General features: G+C 36.1%; 1 long non-coding RNA gene across 1 annotated transcript in view; it reads right to left on the bottom strand.

The window, feature by feature from the left end:
- Positions 1-961: 961 nt before the first annotated feature.
- Positions 962-17020, bottom strand: part of LOC112627647 — a 308193-nt gene continuing 292134 nt past the window's right edge. The window contains exon 3 of the long non-coding RNA XR_003120205.1: positions 962-1972. This is a non-coding gene — a long non-coding RNA (uncharacterized LOC112627647). The remainder of the gene's footprint in view (positions 1973-17020) is intronic.

The following is a 17020-nucleotide window of genomic DNA, read 5'->3' as shown; positions in this document are numbered from 1 at the left end:
TTACTCTGAATAATAGAGTTACTATCTATATCACACATGGGTTACACATTAAGATGTTAGAATCCATTTTTTAAAATCATTTTGTACAAACAATACTGAGCATAATTAAACCGTTAGTGATTCAACAAACACAAAATTACCTTTAAATTCATAATGAGCATCAATTGTCAATGTACTATTAGTGTACAGAAGGGCTGGGGAAACTAAGTTTTGGTTGACAGGATTTCACCTAAGAACATTTCTAGTTAGTGTCCCAAAGGGCAAGGGTAGTGTCAGCTTACGTGGGAAATTGGAGTTTGAATATTTAGACAATATTCAAAACACATTTTGTATTGAGTCTCAGTGATAAGAGGATTGCCTTTCTTTTCACCTCTTTCCTCCATGACAATCTATCCCAATCTAATTTGTAAAGCCTTATTTGTGCATGCATACATGCATGTACACAACGAATGTTTGGCTTATATTTATACAGATTTTTAGAGTCTATGCCCATTTTCTTTCTCTCCCAAGATCTTTCCAGCTTTTCTTTTTAGAACTCATAGTAGCCATTCACAGAAATATGAATAGCATGGTATATAAAACATATTCTATATAATAGATATTATGGTGCTATGAACGCAAAGATAATGCTACTATGTGTTACTGTCCTGATATTATAGTAATATAAATTATTCTAAAGATGAAACTGCCTATTATAACTTTTCACTGCTAGTTTTACACAAACTCTGAAAGCAATTTTTAATTTCTGTGCATGCATAAGTTGAAATGTAAAAGTACTTGTTTTTCATTGCAGCTGATTTCAAAAGCAAGGGCCTTAAAAAGTTAATACAGTTAAATCTTTATTTAACCTAGAATTATGGAACTGTACTCTTAGCATATAACCCAGCTCCCACACCTTGCCATACACACACCCCCACACACACTATCACAAAAAGGAGAAAGAAAAACACCTACTCTGAACTTAACTTACCACATTTTTATTATCATGATTAAGGTTTACCCAGGACTTTCAACCATCTTGCAGATTCCAATGACAGTCAAAAGTCAGTCAAGTAGTTCAAAAGCAGAGCAAGCTGACTCAAAGAGCCCTGCTTCAGAGAACAATAGCACAGGGTATACTTCTAAGCTCAGAAACTAAGAAAGAGTTTGAGCTAAATCCAGATGATTTAACTTTTGCTCATGAAAAGTGAATTTCCTCTACCTGTACTATATTCTGTTCCTATAAGTTTGACACAGTTCTGGTTTAAATACAATAGAAACAAAGGGAGGAAGTTATGTTTGGTATCCTTTACATTTATGTCTTCAAGGTTGTTGGGAAATCTTTTAGGCAGTCTTCCTTTCTCCAAATATTCCCTTTCCGCTGTTTCTTTAACTGGAAGAGGTTTTTCATTTTATACACCATACATTTCCAAAGTATATATGGTTCTAGGCATGGTATTTGCTTTCCTAAGAGATATGAATCGCTTTTGTTCATTTACCTTCTTTGAAATTCATTTCTAGTAGTTGCAGAGCTGCTGCTATGGAGTGTTAATAGGCTTCTAACATAGCTGTCATTTCAAGTAATAGGTGCCAAGCTTTCAGCAGCTTATTAACACATTATAACAGCAACCCCTATACTAAACAAACAAATTGCACAGAGGAGGACACAAGCAAAATTAGTGTGTACAAATATATATATTCATATGTATACAGACACACAGTATATACTTAGGACTCATCAACATATTTGGTTCCATACATGATTAGACCAGAATTGGCACTTTGTTTTTTATGAATATTCACAGGGAGAAAGAGTGGATCGGATTTGTATTTGGTCCCAAATGTGAGACGAATACAAACTGGTATAATTACTGAAAGATTTCCATCCTCTCAGCCCAGCGACACTCTCAAGACCGAAAAATTGCAGACTTGTGGTATTTCACATCATGGAACTGTGCTAACGTGATCTTTCAGCGCCACTTCATGGGGGATGCTGCAGAGGAAGAAAAAGTGGAAATAAGCAAAGAAATACACCAACTGGCAAAACTACTGAGAAAGGAAAAGATACAAATATGCTTCTAAGAGTCAAAATTTGCATTTGGATATGAACACTGGACCAACTCTACAAACACAAATATATTCTTCCAGATGCAGGGGCAGACATATGTACAGATAAATATGAGAATGTATATTCACACATGCTTTATGTAAATATGAATAAATACACACACATATACACATATGTATGTATATATAGATACACTGTCCTTTACAAGTGTTTATATATTTAATGGTTGCATAAAACTTCCTCACAGCTTGCTGGAAGACATATTTCAATAAGGGCTCTAAATTTTACATTGTAGTAAAAGCTGACCTTTTTTGAGTATAAAAAAATTCCCAGAGCAATTTATAATCATGTTGTAATGTATTTGGAGGTTGCAAATATATTAAATCCAATTTTTAAATCAGCTGGATAATTTTATAAACTTTACTAAAATTTGCAATATTAAGGAGGATGACTTGATGGCCTCTGGTTATCTTGCAAGATTTAACGGGTGCTACTTTTTATTGTTACTAATGACAGGTGGCATTATTGTTTAGTAAGTACCAGTGCTGAGTTAGTAACGTTATAAACCGCACATACTACTCTGAATGTTTCTAGTATCTGTAAACAACTTTCAAATCTGGAAAAGAAAGAAATTCAAAACAAAAGCCAAATTTAGTGATAGAATTAGTTAATTGAATAATGACTGACTTTTGTGATAGAAATTATTTCTTCACAATACTACTCTGGCTGGACTAGATATAACTTGACATCATAGCTATAAGAACAATTATTTTGAAGCCTGTAATAAAAGATAATAATTGATTTTAAGAAACTCCATTACCAAAAAAAAATGCCCTGGTTATATACACCTCAAACCCAAGAATGACTTTAAGAACCTTTTAATTCTTACTTGCCATTAGGGTACACTTTACAGAAATAATGACTTTTAATTCAGCAAACAGCATTTTCTTTTCAAGGTGGATACAGTAACATATAGGTAATTAAGTCCCAAATTTTGAAGTCTATTCTGTGGTTCTCCCAACTACATCCCTTGTGTTGGGCTCTCATTTACCCTTGTCTAGCAAGGAGTTTGTAATACCACCTTCAATGTACTTCTCTTGTTTTTAATACTTCAGATTGTTTTTCCTACCTTAAGAGCATTTGGAAATTAAAGCATTCATTTTATTTTATACTCTGGAAACCACTTAGTGAATTATAATCTCACTACTGCCCTCATTTTTAGATGTCTCAGATCACACTATTATGCTTGCATGCTGCTCACAGCATTATATAATAAGCTATTTAAAGACTATGTCTTCAGCCAGGCACAAAGACTCATGCCTATAATCCCAGCAGTTTGGGAGGCCAAGGTGGGAGTATCACTTGAGCCCAGGAGTTCAAAACCAGCTTAGGCAACATAGGGAAATACCATCTCTACAAAAAAAAAAAAAAAAAATTTTTTTTAATTAGCCAGGCATGGTGGGGTGTTCCCATAGTCCCAGGTACTCAGGATACTGAGGCAGGAGGAGCCCTAGAGCCCAGGAGTTTGAGGATGCAGTGAGCTGTGATGGTACCACTGCTCCCCAGCCTGGACAAGAGAGTGAGACCTCATCTTTTTTAATAAAAATAAAATAAAGACCATGTCTTCTAGACTGCAAGCTCCTTGGGAGAGGCCTGTGTCTTATTCATCTTTGTTTCCCTAATATCAAGTACAGTACCCGATGCATGGAAGCTGTTCCATAAATGTTGAATTCATGAACAAATTAATGAATACAGATCAGGTCCTCTCTATATTTTCAAATCTGTCTTAGCTCTCACTGCTTAGTCAAATCCAATTTCATTTTCCCATAAATATCTACTTCTAGTTCTACCAACGATCTACACCTTAAAGTTATAGCCAGAAAAAGAAAAGTGTCTGCAAGTCAGGACCTCATCCCTTTCTAAGAACATCTCCTGTTTCTTTGCCTGAGTAAACTGATGCCTTAAAAAAATAAATATGCAGTAGGGCCAGGGCCAAGGGTTCTTTTGTGTGATTTTAGTAAAAACATTTTTTATAGAAAAGTATCTGCAATAGCCTCCCAAGAGTTTGGTCAACTCACCCCAGAATTTGGTTTCCAGTGACAGTTATATGATATATGTGTGAAAATAATGGGTGGTAGTTTCAGGTTATGAATGTTATTTTGGTTGACATTCCCAGCAACTACCATGATTTTAAAACAGAAAAACAAAAGTAAAAAAAAAAAAAAGTAAATACGAGAAAGAAAACTACAAGAACCAAAATTTCCAGCTACGTATTTTATAGAAACTACTCAAGCCAGTTTGGAAAGGCTGAATGCCACGTGACCCATAAAATATGAACTTTCAAATGATGAGGGGAAGTTGCTCTGTGTTCTCACCAGAATGTTTTTAATAATCTCCTCTATAAATATATATATGGTTGGACTCTGATTATAACACTATATATAAAATAAAGGTGGGTAGCAAAACCTGTTTTCTACTCAACATTGTTTATTCAACTTATTAAAATAGCATAAACTTGGGAAACTAAGAAAATGTCAGTTTTCCAACTCTGCCAGGAAGGAATCTGACAACTGCTACATAATCACTGAAATGCTGCAATTTGTTAAAATGCTCCTAATAATTTTTTTTCTGAGTTTTATCCAACGGCAGCTAAAGTATGACAGAGAGAGAGAGCAAGAGATTTGGGCTAATGATGATTAACATATTACGGAGAGGGAAGGCTACCATGATTAATTTCAAAGTCAAAGTGCTAGGGAGTTGGCACCTTCACAGAATCTCTGATCAGGGGAGAGAGCAGGAGTTTGAAAAGAGGGCAAAAAAACCCCACAGCCTTTAAAATAATGAACAGCTTTCCCCAGTCTTGCCATACTGCAAAAACACCCATACACCACGCATGCATACAATTCCCAGGGGCTCATAAATTAATTTAGTGACAAAAGATTGTACCCAAGTGATAAAGGTCCAGTACTACGATTATCTTTATGGATAATTGGGGCCATAAAATAGTTCCAAAGCACCTTTTATTTGTCATTTGTTGACAATTCAACCAATTCTCCTGTCTGCCATCCTCCATATTTAATGGGTCCCTATCGAAGTATGCAACACACTCGTTTGTATGGGAAGAATGTCTTCATATTGTTATGCCATTGCATATCCTTTACTTCCTTATGTTGTTCATCAGTCTACCTCCTGCTCTTTCTTTTCTATGACACCTCTGAGATGGTACCCATAGCAACACCCCTGAGAAGAAGGTGAAAGTGAAGATGCTGCAGTCATCCCCAGCACACAGTGCTGACAATGCCAGTCATTAATGCAGCAGCTTCTGCCTGCTCAGATCTCCCTCGCTCCTCTCTGGTCTTGTTTCCCTCCAGTAGCAGCCACAGAGCTCACTCACAGAGATCCAGAGACCTGCTGTTAATGATTTGTCACTTGTTTAGAACACCTCAGGATGGCAGGTCTGTATAATCTGCCCTCAATGGCACTGCCAGCTTGCATTAGGAAACAATTACTTAGTTTATGACTAGTAAAGTAGGCACCCAGAATTTCCAATTAAACTCGCAGGTTTCCGAAGGAGCCCGAGTGCCCCTTTTTGAGGAAAGGAACAGATGCCCCCATTAGGGACAGTTCTACTCACTCCTGCTTCAGAGTAACCCACGTGTAAATCAGTGCCCTCTAGATTCATAATCTGGGGGCGACAGTATATGGAGAATGATTTTATGTGAATTCAGTCATTGCCATTTATTTAAGATCTCACTATTAAGATCTGGGTAAAATGAAACAATGGACACTTGCCTATAGGCTTTTATAGTATGGAACAAACAAAAGACACTAGCATGTAGCATTACTACTTTAATCATTACCCACTTTCTTTGTGTGTCTGGGGGCACATGAATTAGAGAAGAAAAAGAAAGGATTATGGATTTATTCCTCTTCTTTTATGTTCAGAATAAATGTTAGAATCCATAGATTGTTTAATCAAAATTAAGAGGTTTCACCATAAAAAACAGTATTAAATATTTAACATCAAATATAAACATAAGCTTGCATAAACTGGCTAATTTAAAATGTTTTACATTGAGTAGATCTTGACAAATATATTCCATGAATTTGAAATCACTATATGTATGGAAACACAAATTTTTTTCATAGCTAAGAAAGGTCAAATGTTATTGAACCTCAACTCCAAAAAGTTACAGCCTGGAGTTTCCATGTGATAGCTCTCGTAATATCATATGATGATTATAATAATACAAACTTAGAATCTTATTCAAAATTCCAGGAAAAGAGTATATAGATATTTAACCAAAAGTCTGCATGCATGAATATCACATATTTCTAAATCCCTTTTCCGCTCCCTCCAAAAAGAGGAGGAAAACTAACCATTTATCAGTAGCAGTGTGAAAGGAGAAGATTTATCATTTTAAATTTTTCATTGCAGATGGTTTTCATTTTAAAAGGCGGGGAAGTGATTTTTTTTGAAATCATTTTTTTTCTTAATGCAATTGAGCCAGACGTTTCTCGTAAATCTTGTTGCTTTAGTAGACAATACTCAATTCTCTAAACTTTATATGCAATATCCAGCTTCTTTTTTTAAGATGCTCCCGGGCATGAAAATGAAAGCCATCTGAGAGGTGGCATCACATTCAAAATATGCCATCCTGGCTACTCCCCTTCTCCTTAGCTCACACTTCATCTAAGATGTTCCTCTTTGTGCTCAAAGTGGGGAGTCTCAATGAGTTTTTAAAAGATTTCTTTCTTCCTTTTTGGGGGGAGGTAAATAAATGAGCCTGCCAGTCAATATATCTTTCGAGTTGGATAGCAAACTGTACCCAGTGATTCACTGAAGTCATTGAGTCAGAGACACAAAATAAAAAGTAGACCACAGGGGAGAAAAACAGAGAGGGGATGCTTCCTTTGTAATTAAAAAAGAATTATTTGATACTTGATTTGAGTTTCCTGCATGATGTCACTCTTTAAGGCAGAACAATTTAACACTTGTGGTACAGCACTGGATATTTCCATCGAGCAAACATGGTGGTACTGTACTTTAGATTCATTGTTATTCTTAAAGTACATTCACTGTCCAGTTTTGAAGCATCAGTATCCCTAAAATAAAGATGTACCTTAAAATGCCATCAATCAAAAATTGCCAAATTTACATGAAAAGTTTGTTCTAAGGTGTAGTGTATATGTCATAGATATAATTTTAAATATGTATCATATATAATGATATATTTGTATATCATCTCTTTCTTTTTATCTCTTTGTATCTTCTAATGGGAGATTCCTTGTTATTTGACTAGATTAAAAGGATTGCTTTCTCAGATTCTGGGCTGGAGTTGCTTATGAACTTTTATGCCCAGGTTTAAAGATACAAGGAATTGTACAAAATGTCATCACTGGTTGGCGTATATTTTGTAGGTTCCAAAGTGGGCAATTCTAATGGTGAATTCCACTTATAAATAAATATTGATTTAATAAAATCTTATTTGCAAATACTTCAAAGAGATGCAACTGAAAATTCAAAAAAGATTTCCAGAAAGTTCCTCCTTTTGCAGACAAGGAAGTTCTGGTAGGTGAATGGAAGCTAAGCTCTCCTGGATGGAGAGTGTTAGAAGAGACACTGGGAACTCAGGCCCATGATGCTCAGTTTAGTGTTCCTAATGTTACAACCTGTGATTTCACACAGAATGAGTGAACAATGAACATCTCAGCAATTGATAAAACAACCTTCACCAACCAGGACCAAAAGAATTGTCTTATAACTTCATCTTAAAAAGCATCTTCTGACATTTGTTTGCCGAAACATACATTACACTTCTGCTGCCATTTCATTCCTTTTACACATATGCTTCCTAAGCCTGGCTTTATATTATTAAAATATGAAAGTTACTGGAATAAATAATTCCACTTTCAAGCTGTAGGCCTTTTCCTACAGCTCAAAATTATCACATTTATTTGAAAGAAGTTTCTTTAAAACATCTGGAAGATATACCAAAGTGATAAGCTGGGAGAGAAGAAAACCTTTGCGCCAGGAACACATTCTTAAATATAATGCTGAAAAACATAATACGAACAGGAAAATGAAAATCACCCATAATCCCATCACTTTGAGATTATATTTCCTGCATGATATATATTTTTTCTAAGTCAAACCACATTTGGCATCCTAGGAAATCCAACTTAAGTCATTTTTTTATTTCCTCTCCTTTATGATCTTACTCAGAACCATAGAACTTACACAATCCAAAAAACTTTGGAAGCAGGAGATCTTCCAAATTGTCCTTCAGTCAAGTATAGTCTCCGTTACAATGATCATGGTCAGCTCAAAGGCATGTTCCCGTTGTCCCTTCAGCCATGTAGACCCACTACTGTTGCTCAAGGCCAGTTTAAATCATCTTTAAAAGCATACTTTTTTTATGTGTATAATGTTCCATCCTATGCTTAGGTCATAATTTATTCCTATAATTTTACATTTAGATTCAAGAATTTTTGTTATTACTGGTAAGCTATAACACTACAGATACACACAAATCTTTGGCCACATCTCTATTTTATAAGGGTAAGTTTTTAGCAATGAGATTCCTGTATTAAGAAGTACAGATAGCTTTAAGGATCTTTATTCTAACTTCAAAATTACTTTTCAAAAATGTTAATGTATTAATAACTTAGTTTTTACAAATATTTGTTACAGATTCTCTTGTTTCATGCTTATTGAAATGAATAGCTTTAATTTTATGCAAATGTATGCATATTTTTCTTTGTAGTTTTTTCTTTTATGCTTAGAAGTCCCTTCTGTATCCAAAAATCTAATGTTATTTTAAATTTTTAACACATTAATAAACAAAAATGTATTTGCTACAAAGAATGAGCTTAGAACCTCTTTCCCCCCCCCACCACCCCAAATAGCAAATCAATTCCCATCACCATTTCCTTTGCCCAGGAACTGATACTACTATTTTTTTATATGGTGGGGCCCAAATATCTCTATGTGAAGATGAGCATTTGGTTCAAATGAGTAAGGAACTCACCTCTGGGAAAAATTTAAAGGGGAAACCAAAAAACCTTCAGTAATTAATATAAATAATATTTCAATACAGTATTTGAAAAACCAAAACTAATGCAAAAATTTCAAATAAGCAATACATCAAAATTTTAAGTAAATTCAGAAGTCCTATAGCCTTCTGCTGTCATTCTTTAAAACCAAATCTATGCGAAGTAACAGGATTGCTAGCAGTCTCCCTAATATTTCCAGGGATACCTGTGGGACTTCCATTCTCAGAGTGCTTACATCTCATGCCAAACCCTTGCTCAATTGTGAAACACGTGTGACCATCATATCACCACTCTGAACAGCTTCATTCTTAGACAAAGGGACTGTGTCCCTGCTATTTCCCAAGGCACTGCTAACACAAGGGTATTACACTTGAATTCTTACTGAGAGTTTGGAGGTAATTGAGGGAGAGTATAAACAGACAGGGAAACACCCCAAGATTCATTGTGAAACATCACTGCATCTAAAATTCTTCAGTGGCTCCCCCAGATCATGGTCACAGCGATTCCTCCTTAGACTGGCCAGATGCCAGGTTGATTTCTCCATACTGATTTATATTTCCCATCACAAGTCTTTCCCGAACTCAACAATGGTCAGCCTTCCTTCCCCGTCTTTTTGTTGTTTGTTGTTGTTTCTTCAGTTCAGGTTATCACAGGAACACGAAAAATCCTTATTTCTCTACTGTGTGAAGTAAGATCCTAGAGTATTGGCCTTTGTGTCAGATAGTGCTAGTTCTTTCTTCATCTCTTTCCCCTGGCCTTTAGCACTTCAGAGCTTGCCGGTCTGACTTCCAACAAACAGCACGTCCATTTACTTACCCAAGGCTTTATCTGGCCACCACATTTTGTGTTGTCTACAGGAGCAGCAGGTTGGAAGTGCCTAGAGAATAACACCTATCCTTATCCCCAATCCAGCACCCCTAGACCAATAACAGAGAATGTGCTGAGTAAATAAGCGAGTGGTCTCATGTTTGGTTGGAGTGGATGAGTCTAGGTGTATGTTTTACACCAGTGCTCACATTTCCCCAGCAAGATCAGGCTCCACTTGCCCACAGTGGTAAGGTGTTTGATAAAAACTATCTGGGCTGCCTTCACCTCCCTGTCTTACTTCTCTGCTCCCCTGCCAATATTTCCTGGGATCACTAATCAACTACTTGTGGAAAAATACTTATCTCAGGACCTGCTTTCTAAGGTAGCATTCACGGCTAAAAGAGCAGTCTAGCCCTCTAAAGTTTAACTTTACAAAGAACAGACAACTTTGGCATAACATTTTTCTTTACAATGCTTCAAATTTTGTGGATTAAGTCCCTTGATTGAATTATTTCAGCCCTCTCCCCCATCAAAACAACCTCTACAAGCAGGAAGAGATTAGATGTTTGGAAAGGTCTGAAAGAGATATATCTTTTGCTACCCATAGCAAACTCCAGAGGATGTAGCTTTTAAAAATCTTTCCATTTCATTTAAATTCTAGTATGTATATATTAGAGTCTTTCTCCCCCCAGCTTCCATTTTTGTTTTCATTGATCCATGTCAGTACCATAGATTTTATTGTTATAGCTTTTATTACGTTTAAAAATCTACATCAATTTATCTTCAGTTTCTGCTCCCCTCCCTTTTATTTTCTTAAAAAAAGACCAGATACGATCAATTTTAGAACAGTTGTAAAATTTAAGAAAGAAAATCTGTTAATCTGGAATAAAACCAAATTAAACCTAGAAATTAGGAAGAACCTAGTTTTTGAAAAATTTTTTCTCCATATTGGAACATGGTATATCTCCCCATTAATATCAGTTTTCTTTTATATGTCTCAGAAAAACAGGGGTTATTGTTTCAAAGAAAGAAGCACGTCTTTCTTATTGTTGCAAATATGAAGTTCATTTGGCTGCAAATATGAAACACATTTCTTAAAGTGAAATTAGTACAAAAGCTAAAAATAAAGGTTAAAAAATGTTTTCTTTTTTAAAAATGGTGAATTCAAACACAATGTGGTACAATGAAATGGATATTTGCTGCAAGTATAGTGGTCTGTTTTGGTTTATAGAGAAAAATTCAAAAAGTTTTAATTAACGAAATGGCTTGTAGCTCACAGGCAGACTTAATAGTATTAAAGATACAGAGCTTTTGATTTCAGAGACAACAGGGTAGACAATGTAACACCAAAGTTATGACTCCTATTTTTTTTATTTTTGAAATTTCACATTTGCTTATACTCCTTTCCAGAAATAATTTTAAATACCTTAAAATGAACGATATGTATAACGTTAATTAAATAAGAACCAAGAAAATGAGAAAGCATTTTTCCTTTCCCCAAAAATATTTATTTAAATCCAACTTTATTTCATTTAGATACTTTTAAGTTCTGGGGCCAGTACCAAGTGATCTGACTCTTAAGCATAACACTACCTATTACCTAAGAGATCACAAATCTTAGAAAAAGTGTAGACCCTAGAAGACAGGGTGCAATGCAATTAACTCAAGAGAACTTCAAATAGCAAGTTTTGCTCTCGGGTACTTAGGAGAATGGACTTCAAAACCTGTCTTTGCCTTTAACTTACTATGAAATACTGGCCAAATCATTCATCTGATCTGGGACTCTAGTTTCTGTGATTAGAAAAGTTACAAATTCTAGCTCTCAAATCTTTTGTCTAAAATGACACGTACTCTGAATAGTCAAATCTAGGTGACTTTTGAAACCATTCATAGTTACGTAGGTAGTCGGCAGTTTTTCAGGAAATGTACTTTTTAATAAAACCACTTATTGAGATGTAATTTAAATACCACAAAATTCATCCATTTAGAGTACAATTCAATGATATTTTAGTCAAAATCCTCAATTCGAGTAAGTTGAAAGGGTTAGACCATAAATTTCCCTTACTAAAGGCAAAGCATTGATAAGGTCACTCAAGTCATATTTTCTCAATGTGTGTTGTTTTATTTGGAATACTTCAAATTCCCATGATATCAGACATCATGCCTAAATATAAGTCTAAAATGATTTTAGAAGCAAAATTTATGTGAGGGATATTCAGGGTCCTGCTTATAGGTAAACCAGTTTTAGGTAAGACTCACAATACAGTGGTATAGCTCAACATCCTAACAAGAGAAGAAAAGGACAGGTATCTAACCCTATATGCCCTCTGCTCTGCCATGTAAGCCTTGGCTAGTTCTCTCTGCCTTCATTGTCTCATGTTGGATAAAAATGTGATCAGTTATAACACAGCCTTTATTGTAAATATTAGACATTTTTATTAAATACCAATATGAAATTAATATTAACTATTCTCCAAAATTAAATATTGGTCCTTAAATAACACAAAATGTATGTGTTTTGATGGGAACCAATGGAAAGAGGTATAGAAAAATATCTACATAGTGAAATTGCAATCAAAAGATTCGTATTATTAATTTGAGTGTAATACATGTACAAATGCTTCCAATTACTTCTGCGGAAATATTTTACTGGGTTTATTTGAACTCTCCTGTGCAGAAGGGTCTGATATGACTCATTGTATTCAGCAAAAGCCAAATTCAATTTCATGGTTGATCTGTATAATCTGCTAAATTCAATGTTTGAAGGCTTCCTACTTATGATACAAAATACTGACGTAACATGCTTTTGGCTGGTGTGATTCCTGCTTTCCACACTGGATTCATTGGTCTGAATTGAGATGGATAGAGATGTCAGAGGAGATGGGTGGTGGTGATCATGTGGACACTGAGCTGCTCACTGAAAGAAGAAATTTACGTTTTCACTGCACATAGATGTGTTTCAAAGCCACGTGGTCTGAATAATACCTCCTCACATTAATGATCAGTAAAATAAATATTTATTGAACACCTATTATAGACAAAACCCTGTGCCAAAAGTGCTGTAGCTAGTGCAAAGATGAATGACAGGAATCCTTGACTTACACAGGAGGGTTAGAAGCATGCATAAGTAACCTTAATTGAAGGCTGACTAGAAAGGGCATTGCAAGAGAACGGGGGAAACTAACTGGATGAGGGTTCATGGAGACTTATTGAAAGAGTGGAGATTTCAGCCAGGCTTTAAAGGTAGAGCTTAATTATTGACCTTAATCCGAATTAAGTCACCATGACTAAATAAAAGGCATTAATTATCAGTAAAAGATTTATGAAATCCTCTGTGTACGCAAAGTAAATATTAAGCCACATTCTCTGCACATTGTATTTGTGGAAAGCTTATGTGATTGTGACAAAAATTATAGAACAGTGAAAATACTTAAAACCAGAAAAGTCACTGCCTCATGTATGTATAAGATAGAATCTTCAAGTTATAATATCTTAAGGCTTCCAGCAAATACGGTATGTAAGATTTTTTCTTTAATTTAAATATCTGTTTAATGAACTCAAGTAAAGTGAATATCACAAATGCAAAATCAAGATTAGGAAGTTTTAACCTGGAATTTAACACACCAGAAATAGTTGGGTCTCCATGTGCTATCATCTGCCCCTGAACATTAAGCTTTCATGGCACAGTCTCTGGTTCCAGGTCACTGAGCACACCACCCTCCAGACCACTGCCATACCCCGTCACTTTCCCAGGATGCTATTGATGTATGATGCTAAATTATCACATAATGAACTAAATTCTCAGGCTTTTCTAATTTTCAGAGAAAATGAACTTTAATTCAAAACTACCATGGGCTAATTAAGCTTTCCTGTGATCTAATTTGCTCTAATTATTTCCTTAAATTGAGATGTAACAAGGGTTATATAAAATTATCCTAATAGAAAATCAGATTTTACTCCGAGTTTTACGCTACAATGGGAGTTTCTGAAGTGTTGCAGCCTGTTGCTGGATGTGGACACCAGTGTACAAAAATCAGAATTGTGCAAAATAAACTTTCTTCCTCTTTGAAATCTTACTCTTCGAAAATACTAAAGACTGAGGTTTTACTGAACAAACAATTTTGATATAGAACCCGTGGAAAACTATCATCTAAATTCAATACATTGATCATAAAATACTAACTAAGCTAAATTAGCTCTTCTTGAAGACTGTAAAATCCAATTATGTGCTGTATTAGAAAGTATGCAGATTCTCTATCAAAATAGTATTTTCATATCTGTGGCACTAGGATCGTAATTTTTTTTTTTTTTTTTTTTTTTTAAGACGGAGCCTTGCTCTGTCGCCCAAGGCTGGAGTGCAGTGGCGCCATCTCGGCTCACTGCAAGCTCCGCCGCCTCCCAGGTTCACGCCATTCTCCTGCCTCAGCCTCCCATAGGATGGTAACTTTTTAAAAATGTCCCATGTTTCTTCTTTGTAGGAGGGAAGGAAAGGAGAGAGCAACAATCTCTGGAAGAAATGGAAGTGGTTATCACGAATGCAAACATACTGCACTGAATGAAAATCTTCTTTCATAGCTTTGCGGCAAACACACAGAAAGACATGAAGAAAATGAGTCCACAGCCAAAATTATTAAAACGAGAGTTTGGAACTTAGGATATCCTTCATTTTGGCTAACCAGATCCCTTCCTAGTTATGCTGGTGCAAACTTTGTAATAACACACAGCCTGGACTCCACCAATGGGAATAATTACCATCTGTAGAAGTATTATGAAACTGCCTTATAAAAGTTTTTTTATCAATTAAATATATAAAATTAAACTCATCTATATTTTTAATGTACCTCATTGTAGTTCATTATAGAAGAGCCCCCATATGTTCTGTATCATTAGTGAAACATTCTCAGTGGTGTAATGATGTAGTACATACACATGGGGTAAAGTAATGCGTTTTTCATTTCTTCTGCACATTTCATTACAGGGTAGAGATGCTGCAATTTTTCACTCAAAATTCCATTTTGGTGTGGGAAAGAAGAAATAGACCTAAAGCCAAAGCCGCATCCAATTTCTCTAATTTTATGATTCAGCAATTGATAATTTGCTGAGGATAACTTTTCTTAACAGTCCCCTTCCTTATCAGTGCTCAGGAAAGGAGGGAAGGACACTGTAGATCCTAGTACTTCTTTCTAAGACAACCAGGCACGTACGATTTCTGAGGAATATGAATGATAATTGTACCAATGATAAATTGCGGCTCATGCTGCAATTCCTTAAAGGGAAACTGCAGTTTGTGGCAGATAAGAAATGTAAGATCCCATGTTTTCCAAATTTAGTTTTCTTTAAGTATTTGCTGTAGAGATGATCCATTTTCTTTGACTTGATTAGTGTAACTAGAGCTTTCTGATGACTTCATCAAAAAGCAAGCTGTTCCACAGAGTGGCCTCTGTCTGTGGGTGATAGCAAAGGCTGCATCACAGCTCATAAGATTACATGTGCACTGTTCTCATGGAATTTTTTTTAATGAAAAGTTACAAACCACCACACAAAGATACAAAAATGTCTTAAGTATTTCCATGAGATGTTTCAAGGCCCCCACTGTTTACAGTTGCTGCTTCTCCACTTTGCCTAGCTTTTTATTCTCTCCTTTGTTGCTTACTGATGAAGGGCAGCTGGCTTCTTATAGTTTGACTACTACACACTGGCTATGAAATGTCCTTCCCCTGTCTCCCAGGCTTTTTCTCCCCTTGGCTCAGTTAGGATATGCAGTTGCAGCAGGAGCCCCAAGCTCTGCCCTCCTGACACCCCCTTGTCCCTGAAGATACCTGAAGACACCTCCTTTCAAGAAAGAAGTCTTGTTATTAACACATTTTACTACAGAACTACTGTTGAGCAGAGAGGACCAACTAGGCTCAATTTAAGCATTTCTTGGGGTATGTGTGGCTGTCTACTGTGGGTTGATACCAGAAAACATGTTTTTTCTGTGGGTCTACTCAGCAACATGTACTTTTTCCACTTACCATTTGTAAGTATCTGATCTCATTTTCTGTTCCTTCACTTTAGGAGAATTGTAAAAATTACTTTCTTTCCTATGTTAGGATTAGAGAACTGGGTCAGGGAGGGAGGTAAAGGAAAAGGAAGGGGGCCAAAGAGACCCCCATGAGTTATTGGGAAGAAAAGTTAAAACCAAGAAGCCAGCAAGTCCCAATTGTTTACTACGTGTCTCTAAATAAAGCGGGGAGACAATAACGTTGAGCAGTTGCTGTTTTTCTGTTCAGCCTCACCTCTGTGTTTGACATTAAGCTTAATGTCTAACCAAGGCCATGGCAGACCAGTTCCTCCTGCACTCCTCAAGCTGGAATCTTTGCAGGACATCAACACAGACGACACCTCGGCTGTTAGTACTTTGTTCCAACGAAAGCTGATGAAGAGCAAACTCCCTGGTAAGCGAGTGAACTGGCTTCCCTCAAACCCAATCTCTTCAGTGAGGCACAGCACTTATAAATTATAATAAAGGCTGAGCTGGAACGCAAGTGTTTGCTGCCTTCTCTAACAGATTTCAATTCATCTGAAGGGCACTGCATCTAGTATGTGATATTCTGTTCATAGACAATGCCCTACATACAGCTGTACACATGTTACACAGATGTTGGATTGAGACTACAGTTGATACAGTTCATATGCAGGAAGAAAAAAAACAGTATTAGTGCTAATTCTCTTCTTTCTTAAACAGATTCACTATTTGACCCAGACCCTCCACTTGGTTTATCTGTAAAATGTACTAGATCCAGTCTCTTCTTGACGTTCTCTTGATTCAGAGAGGAGTTAATAGAGCTAAAGGTTTTGGCCTTTAGCCGACACCTCCGATTCCAGACTTTAAACACGAATGCTCTCACTTTCCCCAGTCTCCGAAACTATATTCTCTGGGGACTGGGAAGTTAAAGCTGAAATTAGATGGCTACAAGTGCTAACACCTGCTACAAGTTCATCTATTTTTGCTGGCTTTTCAGCTGTGTTGGCATTTCAGCCGTTTACTCAGTGAAAGATGGAGAAGGGTGCCATGGCCCTTGTCGTGGTGTGCCATCCTTTTTCTCAGTGGCTTTTCTCATTTTGCTG

Source organism: Theropithecus gelada, chromosome 7a (assembly GCF_003255815.1).
Source record: "Theropithecus gelada isolate Dixy chromosome 7a, Tgel_1.0, whole genome shotgun sequence".
Classification (NCBI taxonomy): Eukaryota; Metazoa; Chordata; class Mammalia; order Primates; family Cercopithecidae; genus Theropithecus; species Theropithecus gelada.
This window is presented reverse-complemented; position numbering and strand designations above follow the sequence as displayed.